A 6,237-nucleotide genomic window follows, 5' to 3' on the forward strand; every position below is an offset into this window, starting at 1 on the left:
GCGCTAATTTTGTCATCCAGAAATCGAGAGAGGAAAATTATGTGAATAATTTAATTTTTGAAGGACATGATTATGGTAAAAACATATGAAAAGTAGTCATTGGATAAACCATCTTCTTTAAAAGAAACCTACATTTCAATATGATTACATAGTAACATTAATGTTACAATATCTAATAAGATATCTTCATTCCTACTTGTCCTAATAAGATATCTTCATTCCTACTTGTTCTAATAAGATATCTTCATTCCTACTTGTTCTAATAAGATATCTTCATTCCTACTTGTTCTAATAAGATATCTTCATTCCTGCTTGTTCTAATAAGGTATCTTCATTGCTACTTCATTCCTGATTTGAATATCACCAATTTTATTGTTGTGTCTGCTACTCCTTAGCCCTGAAATTATCCATAAATGATTAGAGAAGGTGAACATGCAGCTGACTTGACGGAATTCTAGACTGAATGTTAGCTTATTGTTTGCTTCGCAGTGATTTGTCAGTTCTTGTAATAGGCTGATATAAAGTTTGACATATATAAGGGAATGGTTCAATGTGAACATTTCAGCTAGTTTGCAAGGGTTTATCTTTGTTGGTGAGATAAAAACAATCACTATAATGACAAATCCATTTTAAAATTTAAGGGATCCCACTCTCCGAATGTATTGAGAAAGGGGAAAATTATGCAAATATTTTCTAAATTTTCAGAACCTGGCTCTAAAAAGCTAGTGAGGAAAGTATGCAAGGAAATATTATTTGAATTACATATTGCATACTTTCAATCAGCAACCACTGTTATTTGTCCTTTTCAACATTATGTAATAACTTATGTTTCTTTAACATCAAAAGAGGAAAGTTTTAGATATTATCAGGAAATCAGTATGTTATATCTTGGATTATTCTTCATTCTAGAATAATTCAGAATTCTGTTGATGCAGCTTTATTTTAAATGAGAATCAAAATACTCTAAATAGAAGCTTGATATGAAAAATGACTTAAAAGACAAATCTGTTCACAGGTACACATTACAATTTTAGAGAAGCTAGAATGTGCTGACGTGTATTAAAGGGATCTGAGTTCACATAGCCTTAACAGTAATCAGTAACAAGTCCAATTATGCTTTTCATGTTATAAATCTTACATGTTCGTAAAAGTCTATAACTCTTAAACCTGTTCTATAACATCCTTTAATGCTGTATGGCAGGGCTTCTCAAAGTGTTGGTCACATAACTTTCAGCAAAACCAAAAGTATTCTGGATATGCAGTGGATTCTAGGGTGAAAATTGACTCAAAACTAGTTTGACAACACTACACATAGAGTATGGCTGTGACTTGAATCTTTTAGTTCGACAGTATTTTAAGTGGCCATATGCTGCAAAGGCATATGGCCTTTGCATTGAACCATTCCCTTATATATTCACAAATATCCCTGCCTTCTCTAGGATTTGAAGACCCAATGCTAAGACATCCAGCTATCCTACCGCAATGCCAAAAGGGATGCATTCCCACTGACTAGCGTTTTAAAACAGAGATGGCTGTAGCTGACTCCCTTATGCCACGGAAGTAGAATTTTTGAGTAAATTGTGCATGCTCTGTTTCTTTTTTATCAACAATAAGAGACATTAAACTCACTGTATTTTTTTTTTTTTTTTTTTTTTTTTTGTACCAGCAGTTATTTTGAATACCTATTCATTGTCTTGTTTTTTTTGGGGGGGGGAAGTCAGCAATCTTAATCTTTTTCACTATACTTACGCTAGGAAAAAAAGTTTCTAGAATGTTTAGGATATCTTCAATCTCTCTGCTCTGTAGAAGGGGAATATAAAAAAAGAATATTTTTGTTTTCCAGTTGTTCTGCTCCTGTTGTTTGCTACAATATTATCCTTGTTCTGCAACTCTTATTCAGGGTGATATTGTATCTTACTTCGTAATAATTTTGTAATTTTTTGCATTGTACAGCTAATTTATGGAAAGCTATAAGCAAGTTCTGTCTTGTTTTAAGCAAAATGTGGTTTTGAAATGAAATAATTTATTATATTTACTTGAAATATACAGAAATAAATGATGGCATGTATATTTAAGGCCCAAAAATCATGCTATATTTTTTAAACCTGTTTTCCATTTAATCTTGGGGGGGGGTATTTGTAGTCATCAGTGTATGCATTTAAGTTGTATATATTTGGCTAGTAATAATTAATCAAATGCTTGCTAGTTTCCTATGAAGAAAATATTCACAAGCATAACCGTATTTGTTGATAAATATGATAAATAAGGTTATATTTGAATTAAGTTAAATAATAAAATATTTGAAATGTAATATCTGTTGTTTTCCAGCATGTTTTTAATACAAAAAAACTGTCATTCAGAATTTGGTAAGAGTTAAAGATATGTAAAATAATCAAATAGTTAGAATAAGCCTGAATTGGATAGGGAACTTATTGTTACAGCTGCAGTCATTTAAATAGCACCAAAATTATTAATCTCCAGTGTAGAAAATGGCTGGCAGTACTTCATTTACCATTTAAAATTTTGCAACCAGTAAATGGCAGTCAATTTAAAATATGTAAACACAGAAGTAAATCAGCTGAATATTTCTGTATCATGCTTTAGAATTTCATGTATCTAAGTCAATAGGTGTAGATAGTTGAAACTGAATGCTCTTTATTTTGTGTTTTGTTTTTAAAATGAAAAGCCTGAAGCCACCAGAGCAAATGAAGTCTGACAGAAATATTTCTTTCACCTGGAAAAGATCATTTTGAATTTATGAAGTAGCAAGTAGCTTACATAATAATAAAAAATAAATAAATAAAAATAAAATAAAAAAAAATAAAAAAAAAGAGTTAATACTTTTCTTTGTGTAACTGGAATTTTTAGTCTTGAAATGTGTAATACATTTCATGCAGAAGATAGTAAAATACATAAATTAGATGAAATTAACATGAAAATTACAGAATGCTGTATACCTAAGAACATGAAAGACATTTATTCTACATATGAAAGACATTTATTCTTCATATGAAAGACATTTATTCTTTACCGGAAATCGAACATGTTAGAAACCATAAATGATTATGTAACTACCTCCGAAACAAAGCTAGAAAACAATTAATTAATTGCTTGTACAATGAACACACAATTTAATAAAAGGTAAAATTGTTTGTGGTATTACAGATGATGTAGTGTGAGCAAGATTATTACATGAAACAAAAATAATATGAGAAAAAGTTCTTGATATAACTAGCTCCGTAGAGATAATTGTGCATCACAGGATTTCATAATAAAGATTAATTTTATATAATAAACAATGAGTATACTTTTGTAAACGTGTTACCAAAGAAATTAAATAAACATAATAAGAGTGCAACTAAAAAGTAAATATTGAGAGACAAAGAGTCAAAATTTTATTTTAAATAACAAATATTTCACAAAAGTGTCATGCATATGGAAAAAATCTGTCATAAGTGTGAAAAGCAAATTATCTTGGGAATGATCGTAAAAACTATAAAATAAAATTTAAATAAAAAATACAAGCTTTCAATGTAAACAAAACGAGAGAAACAAGTTACTAAATCATCACTCAGAAGAAGAATTAAGAGTTTTAAGTAGGAGCATTAAGCATTAGTTTGGATAATAAATGAGAAATGGATTGATAATGTAAAAAAAAAATAAAATCAATTTCATTTCCACTGAAATATCATGGTAATGTGCTATATACTTATAAACGTAAGTGATGCCTGACATTCAGACATAGAAGTCTGAAATTAAAAGTTTAGTTACATTCTCTGTAAAAAATGGATGCTATTGGAAAATTTATACTAACTGCTGATATGGGAAAAAATAATTATACTGTAGAGTTCTGAGTTAGAGACAAAGAAATACTTTCTGTTAGTATTAAAATTATGTCTGTAGTTAGGTTTGATATAAATAGTAATGAATGTTTATACCTAAGACAAAGATAGAGATATATTTGAAGAATAAGACTGTTTAAAAAAGTAGAAGCCTTTTAAAATAAGAGGCAGTACTGGTAATTATCTATAAGAGATAAAGTGAAGAAAAAGGCCACAGAGAATTACTGAGTGCATTCTCAGTAAAATTCAGTGGTCAAACCTAATAAAATAGGAATATATTTAGAATCAAGAGATTTCAATAAAGCTATACAGTGAGAACAATATCCTGTGTTAATTATAGATGAAGCTTTAACTAGAATGTCAGAAGCAAAAATATTTTCTGTGTAGGTTTCATTATTATAGCAATAAATATATATATAAAAGATAAAAAAATATGTAAACCCCGTAATGCTGATGACATAACTAATTTGAAATCTAAACTTTCGAGAAGTGAAACCTTTTTGACTTAAATCAAAACCTCTTCTTGGCGAGCCTCCGTATTGATAATTGTGCACTTTTTTTACCTTTAGTTCTCATGCTACTTTGCTCTACTTGCTTTGTCATTCTACTAACTATGCCATTATCTAAAATGTGATACTTTCTGTATAAATATATGGAGTGCATATTGTGCCCATGATCATGTGTAATGAAAGAGATGTTTTTGATATCCGCCAATAAAAGTTATATTCAATTCAGCCATCTACAAGTCATGTCTGTCTACACATCTTTCGAGTTCCATCTCTCTAACTATGCACTGAAGGCTAGCCATAGTTTGTCATCATTACTTGGGTTTGTTAAGAATAAAAAATTGAGCTAAATCGCCCAAGGATTTATCCAAAGCCTGTAATAACTAATACTGAAGTCTTGTTTTTGTATGAGTTTTATATCCTCCATGTGTGTGTGTACATTGTTTTAAATGAATCAATGATTCAATTAAGTCTCATAATGAAGTGTTGTTACTCTAATCAAATTAATGACCCAATAACATAAGCAAAGCAGGTAATATGACTTCATTGGTCCAATCTACTGCTCTTTTAGATACAGGAAAAAATAGCTACTGTAAATATATTCAAAATGAAAGGAAAAAATATGTTGTTACATTAATGTTGCAAACAGTAATGCATACATGTTCTTCTACAAAATAATCTAATAACATAACAGCATTCCATTGAAAATTATACAGTAGACCCTATAATTCTGAATGTAGTTATCACAATTTTTCTAATATATTAGTATGTTCCTCCAAGTTCCAAGCTTGTCTAGAAATCATTTTGAAAATGCGCTGCCCTAAGTTTAATTGGATGCAGATGGATAATGCTATTATTACTAACCTAAACTCATAATTTTGAAATGGAAAAAATTACACTTGATATTTCTGTAAATCACGTAAGTTTGTATTTTTAATTTTCATGAAAAACATATGCCGAAACCTCAGAGAAAAGTCAGCAGGATTCTTTTAAAGGTAATCCTCTTTCATAATTCATTTATATAAAAAGCAATCTAAGATTTCAATATTCATTGAAAGGTTCTCCTTATTCCAAGAAAAAAGATCAGGCACTGAAGAAAGAGTTCCATTTAATCCTATAATTAATAAAGGGATTTTTTTTAAATGCAGGTGTTATGTAACAATCATGATGTCCATTCAAAAATTAATAATTATACTGTACCTTTAATATCTTAAATTCTTGCATCAAAAATTTAAAAGATTCATTCACTTTAAATTACCTTTTTTTTTTTTTGCAGTTTAATAAATATGATAGTTTTAAGTTTAGAGAAAATTTATTTTGTAGAAAAACTGTGTATTTTGATGAAAATAGACATGGAATTCATTTATCTAAAGATGAAATAATACTGTATGCTCTAAGCTGGCTGGACATGTGCTATTAAACAGCTTTAAAAAAAAAGTTGGATTGCAATAATCTCTGAGTCAATTAGTAGTTTCCATCTGTTGTGATAAACAGAAATAAAAAAAGCAAGAAATTATAAGTTGCAGTGTTTAAAAATTGTAAAAAAAATTTAAATGAGAAATGATTAATTTTAGTTTATAAGTGGATTTTTATGTCATGGAAATAATAAATTTTATGTCAGAAAGCAAAAATTTTAGTTGATCACCAGCATAATGTATTTTTTTTAGTATGATCTCGGGCAAATTTGTATCAGTTGAATTTATTATTAAAGAACAAACATTTTGTCAAAGCAAACAGCGTGGATTCAATGAATGATTTTTTGCATTGTATAATTAAACTTAATTTTCACATTACATAAAAATGAAAATGTGTATGTAATACAACATAAATTAATATAGTACTCAATATTTTTTGTATGATTTTCAGACGAAATTTCTGAATCCATTTAA

At 28.7% G+C, this 6,237-nt stretch overlaps 1 protein-coding gene across 1 annotated transcript in view; it reads left to right on the top strand.

Moving 5' to 3' along the window:
• The window catches only part of LOC118187712 (transcription initiation factor TFIID subunit 7-like), a 31,921-nt gene that overhangs the window by 15,050 nt on the left and 10,634 nt on the right, over positions 1-6,237 (top strand). The gene's annotated exons all lie outside the window — the stretch shown is intronic.

The sequence above is a fragment of the Stegodyphus dumicola genome, chromosome 4, assembly GCF_044657685.1.
Source record: "Stegodyphus dumicola isolate Sdum_Otavi_A_Nest chromosome 4, ASM4465768v1".
NCBI lineage: Eukaryota > Metazoa > Arthropoda > Arachnida > Araneae > Eresidae > Stegodyphus > Stegodyphus dumicola.